The sequence below is a fragment of the Enhydra lutris genome, unplaced genomic scaffold, assembly GCF_002288905.1.
Source record: "Enhydra lutris kenyoni isolate GAN:26980312 unplaced genomic scaffold, ASM228890v2 scaffoldscaffold19, whole genome shotgun sequence".
In the NCBI taxonomy this organism is placed as follows: domain Eukaryota; kingdom Metazoa; phylum Chordata; class Mammalia; order Carnivora; family Mustelidae; genus Enhydra; species Enhydra lutris.
Genome location: NW_019154103.1, coordinates 9977953 through 9998993, shown reverse-complemented (window position 1 = coordinate 9998993; position 21041 = coordinate 9977953).

Sequence of the window (21041 nt, the reverse complement as noted above, 5' to 3'; positions counted from 1 at the left end):
GAGAAAAGAAAAATAGATTAGTAACATATTTATGAATATAATTTTTTTAAGTTTTAAAGTATGAATAGAAATGAACAGGTGCATTACTGGGACATTCATTCACTAATGAGGTATTAATTGAGTACTAATTAGTGCCAATCACTATTCTAGATACTTAGAATTAAAATATCTGGGTGGGGTGGGTGGAGGATATCCCTACATAAAACTTATATCTAATGAGAAGACACAGATGTTAACTAATAAATATGAAAATGAATATATTATCTACCAAATTACAAATGAGAAGAACTATGAGGGAGAAAAAAAAAAAAAAGAGTAAAGTAGGATATTCAGAATGTGGAACCCTATCTTGGGTGGGAAGTTTGAGCTGTGACTGGGAGTCATAAAAAAAACAACAACAACAACAACAAAAAAAAAACCAACAAAAAAACCCACAAAAGTTGAGCTAGGATAAACAAGGACTTTAAGGAGTTAAGACTATAAAAGCAAAAGAAAAATAGGATACCAATCAGAAAGAGCAAACCAAGGGAGAATATTTTAGTTAATCAGCAAATAACTGAAAATATGGACTACTCTATCATCACTTGGAAGTAGATGTAAGAAAATATAATGAGTTGGATAATGGAAGCAGAGACTATAATAGGAACTGACCACAGTGGAGTAAATGACTATTTGAGATTGCTTTGAGATAAGCAAAGCATGAAGTTCCCATCTTGATTTGATCTTATCTATCTGTATTTATCTGTGTACCTGGAAATCCTAGATTTTTTTCTTCCTTTGTTGTTATAAAAGTTTAATGTAAGATAAATGAAGGAAATGAGACTCTAAGCCATTACCGTGGTCTATTAGCTTCAGAGAACTTATTAAAAATAATGCGGAGCTACAAGAACACCTGAATATTTCTTTCAAAGTGGAAATGTTGAACACTTAAAAAGATTAGAAAGCAGTGTTAGAGAGATGAATCGGGAGACAAAATCAACCCCACTGATGATGGTGAGCAAAGCGAACAGAAATTTGCTTACAGTGAAACAGGGTGATGTTTGCATCACTCTGGTTATCGGGGATCATGAAAAATGGGAGGATTCCCAAATAGTTGGATCTCTTGGCAGATTAACAAAAAGGCACTTATGACCCTAAGTCTCTATGCTAAGAATCTAAGTATAAAAAGTGTTTCTTCAAAAATATTTTAATAAATTTGCCAACTATGGCTGAAGAACAGACCCCCTGAAGCCTTAAGGAGGGACTAGATGAGTAGTTACACAATTGTTAAAAGAGGAATCAGTGAAGCATATTTCTGCAATTTGGTTGGAAAATTCAAATTAAATTAGATGACTAAGTTCATTTCTTTTTGAAAGCTCAATGCAGACTTTCTGAAAAGCAAAAGCTGAATTATATCTGTATAATTTTAAGAAGCCTACATGGGGCAGGGTGGGTCAAGGAATGGAAAATAAACTATTCTTGAAAGATTCAAAACTAATATGAAAAGGACTATGATGTATTACACTTGTTGCAATCAGACTTTTTAGGACCAGTTCTGACTCTGACCACTTTGCTCATTCTAAGATGATGCATGACTTACTTGGCCTCTCTGAGCCTCTGTTTCCTCATCTTGAGACAAAGATACTAATAATAATTTGATATATATTTGTTGCAAGAATTTAATGCAGATAGAATGCACAAGCATTTCTTTGACATGAAATAAATTAAGGTGTCGATACTATAATTGTATTGCTATTGGTGTTGGCATTAGTATCCATGTTTATATTGATAGTGATGATCATGTTGGTGTGGGTCTTTTATTAGTGTTGATTTCAGCGTTGGTGCTGGTGTTGATACTACTGTTAGTATTGATGTCAACATCAGTGCCAGTGTTGGTATTGGTGTGTGTACTTTTGTTGGTTTTGATGCTGGTGTCCATACTGGAGTCAGTGGGGGCATTGATATTACAACGTGGTGCAGACTGAAGGCAACTATTAGAATAACAGGAAAAGAATTCAGTCTAAATTTTAGTCATCTACAAGAGTAGGAACTCCTAAGAAACAATATAAGAACAATCCATCTTCAAAAACTTGGAAAATGAAGACCTTTGCAATGAGGGACAAAGGGAAGCTCCCAAGGACAGAAAATAAAACTGCATCAGGTTCTCATGTTCATAAAAAGCTGCTTTTGGATTAAAGTGGAAGTATGGGTTAAAATTAGGCATTGTAATACCTGTTTAAAGGATCACAAAGTAAATTAAATGAAACACGTGTCTGTGATAATGCCTGGCATATGGTAGATAATATTATTTCCCTCTCAGTCCTCTCTTGCCTGTGTAGATTCATATGTTGTTGTTGTTTTTTTCACCCACATCAAAAGGAATGAATTAACTGCAACCCTATCTTTTCTGACAGATTTTCATTTTCTGTGGAAATAAGATTTTATTTATCCTCTTAAAGCTAAAAAAAAGTTAATATATATTAATAAGGAATATAAACAATTCTGAAATCAAGGTGGTTTTAAATAGTTCTTTTTATATATTTTTATATGTTCTTATAATAGGTATAGTCCAGAGAAGTAGCTACTACAAAATTTCCATTTATTCTCCTTTTTGTCACTAAGATAACTGAGAAATAAAAGCATCTGTTAAATTACCTAAAGCAAATTTGAAAGAGGCAAGGGAAAAAATGCAGCTGCTCAGAGATAATTTCTGATTTCTACAAAAACATGGACTAAATACCTGATATTTTTAGAAATTGGGAAAACAAGCTCATGGATTAAAAAGTTAATGGATGTGTTAATTTCCTCCTAAAAGCTGAAAAAAGGATTATGACTATATAGTGCTCACAAGAGAGCCAAAAAGAAAAAAATGAAGTCTGAGGTCATCTATTTGGCTAATATAGAATGGCTAACAGTTTTAGCAGAAGTTCTATATAATTGATGCAAAAATTTTGACTAACAAAATTATCATTTATTATTCATTTTTAAATTTCATTACATCTCTTTATATTTTTAATATTTTACAACTGTTAGCATATTTTTTATTAGTTATATATACCTATATCATCTTCTACATAATAAGCTTGTGCAGTGGCCATGTTTAATTTCTGTTTTATTCTCTCAAGTGCTTAAAATATAGTTGTTATCAGTATATATTTTTAAGTGAACTGAATTGTACAGATTTGGTATGAAATGGGCTTAGATTAATCAGTGTTTCCATTTATTACACTGTAAGCATCAGGCCTAAAACTTCTATTTGAAATTTTAATTATTGTTTTAGAAAATGTGATACAATAAGAAAAATACCTTTTTTTCTTCAATAATGAGCCAGAGAAAAATTGGGGAACATGTGGAGTGAATTTTGTGCAAGATTATTTTTTAACTTTAATTTATTTAGATTCAATTAATTAACATATAGTGTGTTATTAGTTTCAGAGGTAGAGTTCAGTGGTTCATTAGTTGTGTACTATACCCAGTTCTCGTTACATCACGTACCTTCCTTAATGCCCATAACCCAGTTACCCCTACCCACCTCCCCTCCAGCAACCCTCAGTTTCCTAGAGTTGAGTCTTATGGTTTGTGTCCCTCTGTGATTTCATTTTATTTTATTTTTTCTCCCTTCCCCTATGATCCTCTGTTTTGTTTCTGAAATTCTACATATGAGTGAAATCATATGATATTTGCCTTTCTCTGACTGACTTATTTTGCTCAACATTATACCCTCCAGTTCCATGCACATTGATGTAAATGGTAAATATTCATCTTTTCTGATGGCTGAGTAGTATTCCATTGAAAAAACATATATGTATTTTTTTCAATGGAATATATATAATCTTCTTTATTCATCTGTTGATGAACATCTGGGCTCTTTCCATAGTTTGGTTATTGTGGACATTGCTGCCATAAACATTGGGGTGCAGGTGCACATTCAGATCACTACATTTGTATCTTTGGGATAAATTCCTAGTAGTACAATTGCTAGGTCATAGGGTAGCTCTATTTTTAACTTCTTGAAAACTTCCATGCTGTTTTCCAGAGTGACTTCATGAGCTTGCACTCCCACAAACGGTGTAGGAGGATTCCCTTTTCTTCACATTCTCACCAACATCTGTCATTTCCTGTCTTACTAATTTTAGCCCCTCTGACTGGTTTGAGGTGGTATCACATTGTGGTATTGTGGTATTGATTTGTATTTCCCTGATGCTGAGTGATGTTGAGCATTTTTTCATGTGTCTGTTGGCCATTTGTATGTCTCCTTTGGGGAAATGTCTGTTCATGAGTCTTCTGTCCATTTCTTGATTGGATTATTTATTCTTTGGGTGTTGAGTTTGATAAATTCTTTATAGATCTTGGGTAGTAGCCTTTTATCTGATAAGACATTTGCAAATATCTTCTCCTATTCTATAGGTTGTCTTTTGTTTTTTTGTTTTGTTTTGTTTTGTTCACGATTTCCTTTGCTGTGATAAAAAGCAAAAGCTTTTTATCTTGATGAAGTCCGGACAGTTTCTTTTTGCCTTTGTTTCCCTTGCCTTTGGAGACGTGTCTAGAAAGAAGTTGCTGTAGCTCTCTGTTCTCATCTAGAATTTTACTCCCTCTGTTCTCATCTAGAATTTTGATGGATTACTATCTCACATTTAGATCTTTCATCTATTTTGAGTCTATTTTTGTGTATGGTATAAGGAAATGGCCCAATTTTCTTCTTCTGCATTTGGCTATCCAATTCTTCCAACACCATTTGTTGAAGAGACTGTCTTTTTTCCATTGGACATTCTTTCCTGCTTCATTGAAGATTAGTTAACCATAGAGTTGAGGGTCCATTTCTGGATTCTTTTTTCTGTTCCATTGATCTAGGTGTCTGTTTTTGTGCTAGTACCACACTGTCTTGATGATTACAGCTTTGTAATACAGCTTGAAGGCCAAAATTGTGATGCCACCAGCTTTGGTTTTCTTTCTCAACACTCGTTGTGCTATTTGGGGTCTTTTCTTGTTTCATACAAATTTTAAGATTATTTGTTCCAGCTCCATGAAAAACGTTGATGGTATTTTGATAGGGATTGCACTGAATGTGCAGATTGCTATGGGTAGCATAGACATTTTCACAATATTCATTCTTCCAATCCATGAGCATGGAACATTTTCCCATTTCTTTGTTCCTTCCTCAATTTCTATTATGAGCGTTCTATAGTTATCAGAATACAGATCTTTTACCTCTTTGGTTAAGTTTATTCCTAAGTATCTTATGATTTTTGGTGCAATTGTAAATGGGATTGACTCCTTAATTTCTTTTTCTTCTGTCTCATGTTAGTGTATAGAAATACCACTGATTTCTGTGTACTGATTTTATACCCTGCCACTTTGCTCAATTCCTGTATGAAATCTAGCAGTTTTTGGATGGAGTCTTTTGGGTTTTCCACATAGAATATTATGTCATCTGCATTGAGTCAGAGTTTGACTTCTTCTTTGCCAATTTGGATGCCTTTTATTTCTTTTTGTTGTCTGATTGCTAAGGCTAGGACTTCTAGTACTGTACTGAACAACAGTGGTGAGAGTAGACATCCATGTTTTGTTGCTGACCTTTGGGGAAAAGCTTTCAGTGTTTCCCTGTTGAGAATGATATTCACTGTGAGCTTTTCATAGATGGCTTTTATGATATTGAGGTAAGTTCCCTCTATCCCTACACTGTGGAGAGTTTTAATCAAGCAAGGATGTGGGGCGCCTGGGTGGCTCAGTCGTTAAGTATCTACCTTTGGCTCAGGTCATGATCCCAGGGTCCTGAGATGGAGCTCTGCATTGGGCTACCTGCTTGGTGGTAAGCCTGTTTCTTCCTCTACCACTCCCCCTGCTTGTGTTCCCTCTCTAGCTGTGTCTCTCTCTATCAAATAAATAAAAATAAAAAATCTTTTAAAAAATCAAAAAAGGATGCTGTATTTTGTCACATGTTTTTTCTGCATCTATTATTTTTCTGCTTCCTTGTTCATTAGGGATATTCATCTGTAATTCTTCTTTTTGGTGGTGTCTTTGTTTGGTTTGGGGGTCAAGGTAATGCTGGCCTCATACAATGATTTTGGAAGTTCTTCCATTTCTATTTTTTGAAGCAGCTTTAGGAGAATAGGTATTAATTCTTCTTTAAATGTTTGGTAGAATTTCCCTGGGAAACCATCTGATCCTGGACTCGTGTTTGTTGAGACATTCTTGATTACTGCTTCATTTTCTTTGCTGGCTATAGACCTGTTCAGGTTTTCTATTTCTTCCTGTTTCAGTTTTGGTAGTTTATGTTTCTAGGAATGGATCCATTTCTTCCAGATTGCCTAATTTGTTGGTGTATAGTTGCTCATATGTTCTTATAACTATTTGTATTTCTTCAGAGTTGGTTGTGATCTCTCCTCTTTCATTTATGATTTTATTTATTTGGGTCCTTTCTCTTTTCTTTTTAATGAGTCTGGCTTGGGTTTATTGATCTTACTAATTCCTTCAAAGGACCAATTTCTAGTTTCATTGATCTGTTCTACTGTTCTTTTGGTTTCTAGTCCATTGATTTCTGCTCTAATCTTTATTTTTTCTTCTCTCCTGCTGGCTTTAGGCTTTATTTGCTCTTCTTTCTCCAGCTCCTTTAGGTGTTAGGTTAGGTTGTGTATTTGAAACTTTTCTTATTTTTTGAGAAAGTCTCATATTGCTATTTCCTTTCCACTTAGGTCTGCCTTTGCTGCATCTCAGAGGTTCTAAACTATTGTGTTTTCATTCTTATTTGCTTCCCTGAATTTTTAAAATTCTTCTTTAACTTCCTGGTTGACCCTTCATTTATTAGTAGGATGCTCTTTAACCTCCATATATTTGTATTCCTTCCAAATTTTCTCTTGTGATTGAGTTCAAATTTTAAAGCAATGTGGTCTGAGAATATTCAGTCAATAAACCCAATCTTCTGGTGCCAGTTGAGACCCGATTTGTGGCTCAGTACTTGATCTATTCTGGAGAATGTTCCATGCACATGAGAAGAATGTGTATTCTTGTGCCCTAGGATAAAATGCTCTGAATATTATCTGTGAAGTCCACCTTGTCCAGTGTGTCATTCAAAGCCCATGTGTCCTTCTGATCTTCTGCTTAGATGATCTGTCCATTGTTGTGAGTAGAGTGTTAAAGTCTGCTACTATCATTTATTAACAATATGTTTCTTTACTTTTGTTATTAATTAAATTTATATAAGTGGCTGCTCCCAAGTTAGAGGCATAAATATTTACAATCGTTTGATCTTCTTGTTGGAATGACCCTTTTATTATGATATATATTGTCATATTATGATATATATATATATTGTGCTTCTTCATTTCTTATTATAGTCTTTGGTTTAAAATCTAATTTTTCTGATATAAATACTGCTATACCAGCTTTATTTTGATGTCCATTAGTATGATAAATGGTTTTCTACTCCCTCACTTTCAATCTGGAGGTGTCTTTGGATCTAAAATGAGTCTCCTGTAGACAGCATATGGATGGGTCTTGCTTTTTTATCCAATCTGATACCCTGTGTCTTTTGATTGGAATATTTAGTTCATTTACATTCAGAGTAAGTATTGAAAGATACAAATTTAGTGCTATTGTATTACCTATAAAGTCACAGTTTCCTTATATTGTCTGTGGTCTTTATTACATTTTGGCTCTCTCTTTGCTTAAAGGAGTCCCTTTAATATTTCTTGCAGTGCTGGTTTAGTGATCACAAATTCTTTTAGTTTCTGTTTGTCCTGGAAACTCTTTATCTGTCCTTCCATGCTGAATGACAGGCTTGCTGAATAAGGTATTGTTGCCTTCATGTTTTTCTCATTTATTATCCTGAATATATCATGCCATCCTTTCTGGCCTGTCAGGTCTCTATGGATTGGTTTTTTTGCCAGTCTAAGGTTTCTACCCTTGTAGAGTAAGGACTTCTTATTTCAAGCTCCTTTCATGATTTTCTCTTTATCTCTGAAATTTGCAAGATCAGTATTATATGCCAGGGTGTTGATCTATTTTTTTTCATTTTAGGGAGACTTCTCTATGCCTCCTGGAATTGAATACCTGTTTTCTTCCCCAGAGTAGGGAAATTCTCAGCTATAATTTGTTCAAGTAATCCATCTGCTTCTCTTTCTCTTTCTCTCTCTCCTTTTCCTCTGGAACTCCTTTCACTTTTTGTTATCACTGATCTCTTGAATCCCTTTGTGATCCAGGAGTTGTTTATCTCTCTTATTCTCAGCTTCCTTATTTTCATCATTTTGTCTTCTATATCACTGGCTCTGTCTTCTGCCTCATTTATCTTAGCAGTTAGAGTCTCTATTTTTTGTTGCATCTCAAAAATAGCCTTTTTGACTTAGAACTGATTAGATTTTAGTTCTTTCATTTCTCCAGTAAGAGATTCTCTAGTGTCTTCTATGCTTTTTTCAAGTCCAGTTTTTTAATAATTATTGTTTTGAATTCTAGTTCCAACACCCTACTTTTATCCACATTTCTTAGATCCCTGGCTGTGAGTTCTGCCTATTGTTCTCTTTTTGGGGGTGAGTTCTTCCATCTTGTCATTATGTCCAGAAAAGAATAGAAGAAAGAGAGGGAAAATACAAATAGAGCAACAACAAAACCAGAAAAATATACACTACACAAACTAGAAGAGAACATAAAACAAAACAAAAGGAAAAGAAAAAAAATGAGAATAAAATCAAAGAAGTTGAACAGAACAGAACAATAAACTGGATCCTGAGTGTATTTTGGTCTGTTTGTTAGAGAAAATTAGATCCCAAAATAGGTAGGAAAGAAAAGCTTATATATATACAAAAATGTAGTTGAATACAATGAAAAGAAGCCAGATGAAATGTATATATATTAACTGCAAGTGTAAAAATGGAAATTAAAAAAGACTTTAAAAAGTCATTGATAAGATAGCTGAAAAGGATAGTAAAATATAAAGCTGAAGGACTAAAGAATAACAACTATACCAGAAAAATGTACGCTACACTAATCAGAACAGAAACCAGACAGATAAGAAAAGGAAAAAAAAAATGGGAATAAAATCAGACAAGAAGTTGTGAAGAGAACAGAATAGTAAACTAGATCTTGGATGTATTTTGGTCTGTTAGAAGAAACTAGATCCCAAAATAGGTAAGAAAGAAATCCATACACATACACACACACACACACACACACACACGCACACTCTAAGTGAAAAACTGAAAATTAAAAAAGACTTTAAAAATTAATAAAATAAGAAAATATATGGGGGCATCTGGGTGGCTCATTGGGTTAAGCCTCTGCCTTCGGCTCAGGTCATGATCTCAGGGTCCTGGGATCGAGCCCCGCATCAGGCTCTCTGCTCATCAGGGAGCCTGCTTCCCCCTCTCTTCTCTGCCTGCCTCTCTGCCTAGTCGTGAGCTCCTTCTCTCTCTCTGTCAAATAGATAAAATCTTAAAAAAAAAAAGGAAAAAAAAGAAAATATATGAAAAGGATAATAAAATATAAAACTAAAGGTCTAAAGATTAATATGAAAAAAAAATCACAAATGCTATATACTTTTTTCTCCAAGAGCTGGAGTTTTACAGTTCTATATGATCGGTAAACTTGGTATTAGTTGGAAGTTCCTGCTGGTCTTCTGAGGGAGGATCCTGCTGTGCTGATTTTCAGATGTCTTTGTCTGGGAGGATTTGTACCCCCCTTGCCAGGTGGTCACGCTCAGTGAAAGGGGCTCTGGAATTGGCAGGGGTACAGGGGTGCTGAAAATGGCAACACCCCAATTTCTAGCCTGGGAGCTGAAATTTCATGCCCCCCAATCTTAAGTGAGCCCTCCTAGGAAAACAGTCACTCTTGTCTCCCTGGTTTCCATCCAGACTCTTCACCCAGCCTGTCACCAAGCATTTTTATCTCAGGTATGCAACCCCATTTCAAGTCTTATGGACTATTGCTGCATGCACCCATCAGTGGTAGGAAGGGGAATCTTGCCGGGGTTCTGCCTCTGCTGAACCTGCCACAGTTCAGGATTTATGGCAACCCTGACCAGAAAGCCCATTCCTTGTCTTGCTGTTTACAGCCAGCTTTCCCATTCTGGAGCCCAGGAACTCTGTTACACTTAGTCACTCCTGTTCTTTTTGTGACACCAAAGTCCCTGGGACCACACAGTCCCACCTGGGGTTCCACCCTGCTTTGCCTCCTGAGCACATTTCAGGTAAACTTTGATTTTTGTGCTCTGCTGCTTATAATACTTTCCAGCAGCTGGCTTACAGAGGGCTGCCCCCCCAACTCACACAGCTTATCTTCCAATGTATCCCCTCAGATTCATGTCTCTGTACCTTCTACCTTGCAGAAAGTAGTTGATTTTCTATTTGTAGAATTGTAGCAATTCTTTTCTCAAATCTCTGGTTGATTTTATAGGCTTTCAGAATGATTTGGTAACTATCTAGCAGGATTCTTGAGACTAGACAAAACTAGGATCCCCTATTCCTCTGCCACCTTAGGGAGTCTCTGTGCAAGGTTTTAAAGAAACAGATCTGTTGCTTAAAGGATAAGAAGTAGGTTTTGTTGTTTCATTTTAATAAGCAATAGGCTGGAATAAGGTTTGGAAATACAATAAAGATAATAAAAAAGAGAGGTAGAGAATATCTGTCTTAATGAAAAAGAGGATAACTTGGGAAATAATTGAATGGTTTCATTAGGCCACCTCAGAATATCAGGACAGAGGAACATGTGTTCTGTGATTGCTATAGAATGTCATTGTTCCTACAGTGAGTACCAAGATGAAACATGAATAGTCAGAAAAACAGTATCCATTTATCTGGTTACCATAGTCAGCTGTAGAGATGTCATGGTAGAAAAGGATAAAAATATTTTGAAACTTGCTATGAAATTTTGTGTTCATAAACTACTTTCCTTGGTGTAAAGAATAGATCAGTATCACTGAAGTTCAGACACTGATGTTTGGGAAAACTTTGTAGGTAAGCTTTAAGAGATTTATTGGAAATGTCATAGGCAAGTTGGTTTTTAGGGAAAACAATCACAAAATATGAATCATAATCGGTAGTTGCAGTGCTCTCTTGTTTTTCTCCCTTTCTCCCTCCTTCTTCTTCTTTTATATCACTACAGATACAGCTATTTTCTGTTCCTCTGGAAACCCTAATGTAAATCCAGTGATGTATTTTTAAAAGGATAGTATAGAGAGGGTCAGTTTTATTTCAGAAAAGAAAATATTGTTTAAAATTCAAAAATTAAACATTAGGAAAATTGTAACTCACACCATCATATTATTAAAATAAAATAGAAAATCATATGTTAAACTCAATGGCTACAAAAAATACATTTGCAAAAATTCTATACCTATTCATGATTATATGGTTTTTAAAGCAAATTAGAAATAAGTGTGAAATTGAAAACTTTCTCCTTGAGACTGGGAGTGAAAAAAAGGATCACTGTTAGTCTTACTTTTATTTAATGTTTTACCAGAGGCCCTCTTCAGCATAATAAAGAATGAAAAAATTATTAGTATTAAAAGGAGTTAATGAGGGTGCTTGGGTGACTCAGTCAGTTAAGCATCAGGTCTTGATCCCAGGGTCCCAGGATTGAGTCTCATAGAAGGCTCCCTGCTCAGTGAGGAGTCTGCTTCTCCCTCTACCCACCCTCCTGTTTGTGATCTCTCTCTCAAGCTCACTCTCTCTCAAATTAATAAATAAATAAAATCTTTTTTTTTTCCAAAAAGAATGAATGAATTTATCTTTATTAGCAGAAGACCTGTTGTGTATATTAGAAAATCCAATACATTCCAGATAGACTCTAAATCTAATTGTAGATGGTAAAATATTAAACTTTTAGAAGAATATTGAGTATCCTCAAGATATTGGGGTAAGCAATGATATTTTAAGTAGGACACAGTAAGTACCACACATAAAAGTCTGAGAAATTGGATTTCATTAAAATTAAGAACTCTATTCATCAAGACTCCAATAAGAGAATGAAAATACAACCATACATGGGAAAAGATATTCATAATACAAATACCTGGTAGAGGACACATACACAGAATACACTTTTTAAATCTTCTGTAAATCAGTATTAAAAGACAAATAATACAAAAGAAAAAGTCACTAGAAAATGGGCAATCTAAAAGCAAACTATGACTTAAAAATGTGCTTCCAAAAAAATAAATAAATATATATTCATTCAACTTTTTACCCCCTTGTCACCATGACTTCTGGTAATACCCTTTTGCACTGACTCTGGTCCTGGTCCTGCAGCTTGCTTTGGCCACTGGGAAAGTAGTAGTTGTGCATCCTCACTTTCTCTCTTGCTCTTCTGCCAAACCTGCTAGAAAATAAGCCAACTAACAGGTACAGAGCTGAATCACCCCAATTGCCCCAACTGAGGCTGCTTTATACCAGCCAGCAGAAATGTACAAAAGTCCAGCAGAAAGCATAGGAGCCTTCTAGCAGATAGAGTGCTGGTCGGAGACCCAAGAGTAAGCCCAGTTGAGGCCAGAAGCACCTAGCCTACCTGCATATTTGTGAGCTACGCTTACTGTATATGCTGTTCTAAGTCACTGAATGTTGAAGGTAGTTTTTGTGCAACATTGCTTTAGCAAGAAACAAGCAATCCCCCACCATATACTTCATAGATTCTCTTTGCTACACACAGACAAATTCAAAGAAATGAGCCAAGTAGTCTACGGACTTGAAGGAATGCCCATACTCTGTAATTCTGACTTTGTGGAACGATACCAGCTATAGCCTTCAACTCTAGCATAGCACCAAATTATAATCTGAAATTATAGCCAAAATTTGCCTTTTTAAGTTGGACTTATGGTTGAAATGTTATTCTCATTGGCTCCAGACCCATATACATAAAAGTAGTAGCTGCTTATCCTTTCCACAGTGTGTATCTCAGCAATTTCTCTTGCCTAAGACTGTTACACATATGGTTTCCTACGTGCAGACAATATGACACCCTGTCCTCTTATGAATTAGCATCTACTGTTTCTTCAGACCTCAGCTCATACACCATTTCATAGAAGACTTCCCTGACTCCTCTGATTAAATCAAGGGGTTCTCATTTTATCACGTATTTCTTTGTGGCACTCATCACAAGGCACAAATTTTCATTTGTGAAAATTTTAGGCTAATTGTCTGCCCTTACCTAGATCTTAAATTCCATGTAAACAAGAATATTATATTGCCTTGCTCAACATTTTGTTCTGTTGCCTAATATGAAGTGAATGATGAACAGAGAAATCTTAAAAATTTGGAGAAAAGCCTGTAAACAGAATAAAGACATGAAAATTTAAGGACTTAAACTACATTGTAAAGATTATTTATATTTGTTGAAATCTCATATAATACACTTCAGTAATTATTGAGAAGAATATTGCAAAGAAACCCATATATCAGATTAACAAATCTAATCCAGACTCATTAAGTGGTAATTTAATAATTGAATAATGAAATATTCATATTAAATTTTAATACCATATATAATCATTTGAGCTCTTTGGATGATACTCAAAACTAGGTTTTCAAAGCAGTTTTTTTTTTTTTTAAAGATTTTATTTATTTATTTGACAGAGAGAGATCACAAGTAGGCAGAGAGGCAGGCAGAGAGAGAAGGGGAAGCAGGCTCCCCGCTGAGCAGAGAGCCCAATGCGGGGCTCGATCCCAGGCTCCTGAGATCATGACCTGAGCTGAAGGCAGAGGCTCAACCCACTGAGCCACCCAGGCGCCCCAAAGCAGTTTTTTTTTAACACTTAGTGTCAATATGTATCTCTTGCAATTTGTAGTTTAATTAGATTTTTAATAGGAACTGGAAGTGGAGAGTTAGAATAATTATAACTGAATCAGCATCAACATTCAGACTGTTACATATATAAAAGGAGGAAAGGATGTAAGTCTCAATATTTTTGTTTATATTTTGATGTTATAATGGGTTCAAGTATACAGTGTAATGTTATATGGTTATCTTTTTCTGTAACTGCTTGGACTAAGACTGCTGATTAGATGACATTATAATAACTATTTTATGTATTATTACATATTCTCTTTATCCATAATATTTCTTTTTCTCCCTGTGATCCCTCTATGCTTACTTGATAAAGAACTTTAATTTTATTACTAAGTCTGAAGAAAGGACATGCTTCTTTGTACCTGCTTCACAAGACTCTTCTCTTTCTTGGGCCAGCAACTCTTTGAGGCATGTTCTCTGCAGAAGGCAGAGGAATAAGAAAACAAGTCCAACCTCAAAACAGTTTTCAAACCTTTACTTGCATCGCATCCACTAACACCCCATGGGCTAAAGTAAGTCACAGAGCTAATCCAACATCTTTGGGTAAAAAGATACACTCTTTCATGACGGTGCGGGGAAGAGGAATTAAATAATTGCTAAAAGAAATAATCTGCCACACTTACTAAGTGAGGAATTACAGAAAATGGACCTGAACCCATAATGCTTTTCCATACATTCTACTGCACATATATGAACACTAGTCAAATCTATAGTGTCTATTTAGCTTTAGCACCTGTTTTAATTCATGTGTTTTTATTCTGAGATTTAAAATATGTAAGCAAATAATAATTTAACACTTTTTAAAATAAGTTTCTTAAGCTTCCTACTAGTCACTGCATATGACAGCCCATTTTAACTCTCCTTGAAAAATATAAGTCCATAAATAGGTTTATAGCAACAGCAACAAAAAGAAGTGGTCAGACTCCTGAGAAATTGCTCTATTTTTAGAAAGATTGTAGAGATATGTTTACTTGTGTTTACTTGAATAAATGCTGAGTTAGAAGTATGACGTTTGTGTCTCCATAACACTTAAAAGTCAAAACAAGATTATCCATGTTCAATGCTTATTTTCATAATTCACTTTATTGAAGGCATCAACACATCCTACAGTGGTCTGGTTTAACCCATTTCTTAAATCCTTAATCATTCTAATGGTTTTATTTCTACATGCACAATACAAAGTGACAGAGAAAGGAAGACTGTCTAAAAGGAACAGATTTTTTTTTTAATTCGTTTCAGAAATAGAATTTCGTGATTCATCAGTTGCATATAACACCCTGTGCTCATTCCATCAAGTACCCATCCACCTCCTAAACTCTAGGAAACAAACTGAGGGTAAAAGGAATAGATTTCTTTTTTTTTTTTTTTTTTTTTTTAAAGATTTTATTTATTTATTTGTCAGAGAGAGAAAGGGAGAGAGAGCAAGCACAGGCAGACAGAATGGCAGGCAGAGGCAGAGGGAGAAGCAGGTTCCCTGACGAGCAAGGAGCCCGATGTGGGACTCGATCCCAGGACGCTGGGATCATGACCTGAGCCGAAGGCAGCTGCTTAACCAACTGAGCCACCCAGGCATCCCAGGAATAGATTTCTAAGCTTAAGGTTGTGATTCAATTTTTTCCAAAATTTTGTGAAGTAGGGTATGTGATTTGTATTACTCGATTTCAATACATACTAAATGTTAATAGTTTATAATTTTCAGTTAGTCAGCATTCATTGAGTTGTTTACCTATCTTATTGCTCATGGCACATTAAAAACAGATAAAAAAATGGTTTCTGCCATCTTCACAGACTCTAAACAAGTATTTGAAAACTTAGTCAGGCTTCTTTGGGGGAAAAAAAAGAATCCACTTTGATGAGAGAAGTTTTATTGGGCATATCCAATCTAGAGTTTACATATTTATTTGAAACATTTAAATCTGACTGATTTTTATTTTATTGCTATTAAGCAAGCACAAACTTTGTAAGTATATTTCTTTGCGTTATTATTTTTTTAAGCAATCTCAAACTTACAGAACAGTTACAAATGCCCTGCAGATAACCTTTCCTCTTTCTGAAGAATTTCAGTGTAACCATACTGGTCCCCAGCAGGACATACTTTCTGCTTGGACTGGTCATAGACGCCCCTCATGCCACCATCCCCTACACATAAAAGCCAACCTTACTTTGTCTTCCTAATTGCTTTAAAATGGAACTATCCAAGAAAGGAGTTGGAGGAATAGCTGTAATTATACTTCTGCATTTTTTTTTTTTTTTTTTGTCATTTGGCTACGGACTATGTACTGTGTGATTAGTCATAGCATTATACTGAGAAACCCTGGAAAATAGTACTACAGAAAATGGCAACTCAAAATAGCTTTGCTTTGTTTTATGTATTTGGACACCCAAATCTGAGATTTCTTGTATAAAAATACTGTATCTTACAAATGGTAAAATTAATCATATAACAGCATAACTCATATCTAATGTTTTTAATGCTATATATTTTATATTCTGTTATTTGACAGTAGTCTAAATTGGTAAAGTTTATGTAACATTGAAGACATTTTTTTAAAATATTTCATTTATTTATTTGAGAGAGAGACAAAGTACTAGCAGAGGGGAAGAGGGAAAGGGAACAAGCAGACTCCCAGCTGAGCACAGAGTCCAAGGCAAGTCTCTATCCCAGGACCATGAGATCATGGTCTGAGTGGGAGTCAGATGCTTAACTTACTGAGCCATACAAGTGCCCCCAAACTGAAGACATTTTTAATCCATATTTCAATTAGTTTACATCTAAACATCTGAAGATAATTTCATGCATTTTGTTACAATTGTTATACTTAGCCATGTTCACTGGTATTACTATTATTCTTTTTGTTTAATTTTATTTTTTTTAATTTTGCAGGCTAATTCATGATAAGCAACAAATCTTAAAAGATGTTAGGCCTCAAACCAAATATACATGGGAGTAAACGATAGTCTCTTCCCAAACAAAAATATTTCTGTCTTTATTTCTGGAAAAGTGATCTGTTTCTGTAACATCAGGGGCAAGGAAGAAGCATTGCTATTAGTACTAAGTGCATTTTCAACAAGTAAACCACAAAGTGCTTTTGTAAATCAATATGTTTCTGAAAAAAAAATTTTTTTAAACCTATCTAGAGGGGAAATCATTTTCAAAGTCACAGGACAGTGGAAAATAATGGGCACTGGAAATCTCTCTCTTCAATATGGCCCTATGTTCTCTCCTCTGGAGAAAAAGGCAAATGATTATACAATGGAGGAATGACACTCAGTAATCCTAAGACAAAGAGCATGGTCATGAAAACTGCTCTATTGTTAGAATAATACTAGGTTTTCGTTTTATCTGTTCTAGACCTTTTGCAGAGATTTTTCCATTCTGGTGTGAGTGTTATAATTTAGAAATACTTTTTCCTGGGACACCCGAGTGGCTCAGTGGGTTAAGCCTATGCCTTCAGCTCAGGTCATGATCCTAGGGTCCTAGGATTGAGTCCCACATCAGGCTTCTTGCTCAGTGGGGAGCCTGCTTCTCTCTCTGCCTCTGCCTGCCACTCTGCCTGCTTGTGCATGCTCTCTTTCTCTGACAAATAAATAAATAAAATCTTTTAAAAAAAAGAAAGAAATACTTTTTCCCATTTTCTACTCTGATTCTTCTCCAATAATGTATTTGTATGTCACAGTTTTGATAAACAAAATCAGTACATATGTTTCGAAAATAATTTCTCCCTCACAGGTTTTTATTCAAAAACTATCATGAAATATATTTTGCTTGGCCTAGGTAAACTGCGTATGTCAATATTTTTCATGTTATGTTATAGGACAGACATAAAGATGGGGCTGATCATTTCAGTTCAGAATCGTAACTACTGAGAATCAGGACTATAAATATTTAGATTTAATCATTATCCTTTGATCACTCATTCAACAGGCCACCATTTATTGAATAACTGCCTTCTGCCACAGAACTGCAAAATTTTAGCCCCAGGAACACAGTGATAAATGAGATTGCACCTAACCCTTGGAGATATTCAGAGTTTGAATGGTGCCTCCATGGGGCAGCCTTCAAAATGTTTGGAAAATTGAAAGTGAAAGTCATTCTATTATGTTCTGTTAATATCCATGAGATGAGAACATTGACTTTAGAAAGAAGTAAATTGTGAAAGTCAATGTACCTAGGAAACATTGATTAAATATTAATAGGTTCATATGATACATTGAAAGCAAGCAAAGGTTGGAATGAACATTTGCTGGATTAACTCATAAAGAACCTAGAGTCTTCAAAAATGGGTTTATAAGTTCTGTCTATATAGATTCTCCACCTGAACATAAGCCGTTATATTCCACCTGTCAAAGAATCAGTATTAATGTTATACACGATGACTGAAATTTTGACTCATTCTAAGTCTCTTCTTTGAGGAAATTTTGAAATATCTACTTTAACAGTATAGTTACCTTTACCTTCCACTTTACTTTTTCTTTATAGACTTCCTGCACAATTGTCTGAGATAATGATATACCTCATATGTTTCATTCATTTAGAAATACTGACTAAATATATACCTTCTATAAGTAATAAAACTTCACATCCTATTTCGCTGATAGAGAGCTTCTCTTTAATTTTTGCTATTGTCCATCTTCCTAGAGTTACATGTTTATAGTGTCATTTTAAAAATAATTCTGAAGGTTCCTGGGTGGCTCAATCAGTTAAGTGGCTACCTTCAGCTCAGGTCATGATCTCAGGGTTCTGGGATAGAGCTTCTGCCCCCCCCCCCAACTCATGCATGTGTGTGCATGCTCTCTCTCAGATAAATAAAAAAATAAAATCTTTAAAAATAATTCTGGATTGATTTTCAACTAGTATGACTTCTTGTGTCCTATTATGCAATACAGTATGACTAAAGAAGTGCATCAATTATCTATTGCTGTGTAACAAACCACTTCACATCTTAGTGGCTTGAAATAAGACCAATTTACCATTTCCCACAGTTCTGTGAATTGACTAGGCATTTCCTCTACTGGTTTTGCCTAGGCTCACTCATGTGGCTGCATTCAGCTAGAGGGTGGCTGGGCTGGATGGCCCAAATGGCTTCAATGACATATCTGGACTTAGGGGTCACCTGGGATACTGAGGTTTTCCTCCACTTGGCCTCTCATCCTCAAGTAGGTTTGACTATACTTTCCAACATAGTGTTGAATAATGTTCCAAGATGAAGATAGCAGAAGTTCCAGAGCCTCTTATGGCCTAGGCTCTAGAACTCACACAGTATTATATCTGACACATTCTATTGACCAAAAAAAGAAGAATCAAGACCATCCCAGTACAAGAAATTAGAGAAATAGACTCCATTTCACAACTGGTATACCAGCAATGTCACATTACAAAGGGACACAACCCAGCAAGATGAGATGTTATTTGTTAAAAAAAAAAATTATTAATACTTTGTAGTAAGACCTGAACTAATGAAGTAATTACAGATGTGAGAATATTTTTGTAAACATTAGAAATCATACATTCACATGATTTGAATGCACATTTAGAACAAGCTATACTACAGATTTAATGTGCATATTTCAAATTACAAAACTTATTCATCAAAGACAAAGATTATACTTACCAATTAAAAACACTGATACCTAACAAATGACTTTTTTGAAAAAAGTCAACATAAAGTCATAATAGTGAGTGTTGTCAGCAAGATCAGCAAATAAGACCTCCCTCACTCATGTTCCCCCTTGATAAAAACAATTTGGCATCCATCCATGGACGAAAATATCTTTGTGGGAGCTTTGAGATCCAGGTAGGATATTGTGAATCCCCAAATGCATTTTAAAAAGATAGGCTTAACCAGGTGATTGACTTGTGACCATGGTTCTACCAGTAGAAACGGTATGTTGATGAGGTGAGAACATTGACTTTAGAAAGAAGTAAATTGTGAAAGTCAGTGTATGTAGGAAAGATGGAAACAGCTCCATAGTCCTAAATATTTGACTACAGACTCCTTTGACTATCATTTCATCACCAGCACCAAATAGTAAGAAACCAAGGAAGAGTCTTGCCAATCTATGCACTGGGTAATAGGCATACCTTGGTCCTGGCTGTGGACCTTGAGGTAGCCATGAAAATCTCTAGCCCCTCTTAGCCATGGTTTGGAAGCCCCTGGAGAATAATGATTTAGGCAGTCACCCATAGATGGGAGAACATTTTGTGGAATTTCAAGTGCCCAGCAAAGAAGTTCTAGCACATATTGGAACAGCAACAACAAAAATCTGTGATTGAATACATTGGAGAAGGTAAAAGGAACAGTTTGACTTTCTCCACATTACCCCTTTCCCAAGATAGCATATCTCGGCGCTGAGATAGCCCTTCTCAGCTCATATTTTTTCTCATGGGGGAAAGTGAAAGCGTGTAAGTGAACACTTGGCTTTCCCAGCTGTGCATATTAATGTTAAGGAAACCCATTTTTCTTTTGCCCCAACCAGAGTACTAAGTCATGAGCTGCATACATAACTGGGAGAACAGCAGCCAGGCTTAAGAACACAATCTGTTAAGATGACACAGATCCTACTAACTGCTGTCACAAACTCCACTGGGAAGCTGCCCGCAAGTCACTGTGGATCCTTACAACTAGCCCACGAACAACCCCCATGTTCTGCTTACTTGACCCACACAATAATTTTCCAGTAATCTACCACAAAATATCAAAATCTAGAATTTATCTGATAAAGAATTCAAATAACTGTCTTAAGAAAGGTCAATGAACTACAAGAAAACACAAAAAGACAATTCAATTAAATTAGGGGAAAAATACATGGATAAAAAATAAGTTGAATGAAGAGACAGAAAAACAAACCAAATACAAATTCCAGAGCTGAAGAATACAATGAATGAAATGAAAAATGCAATAGAGAGCATCATTATCAGAGTAGATCATACAGAAGAAAGAATTTGTGTTTTAGGAGACAGGACCTTTGAAATTATCCAGTCACAAGAGCACAAAGGAAAAAAACGAATAGTGAAGAAAGCTTTATGTGAATTATGGGTGGCATGGAAAGAATCTGCAGATTATTGGAGTCTCAGAAGTTGAAGGGAGGGAGAACAGGAAAGAAAGAGTATTTTAAAAAATAATGACTGAGAACTTCCCAAATCTGGGGAGACATTTGGAGATCCAAATTCATGAAGCACATAGGTTCTCAAACAAATTTAACTCAAAAAGATTTTCTGCAAGCCACTCTTTAATAAAATTAAAAGACAAAAAAAAAATCATAATAGCATCAGGAGAAAAGCACATCACATA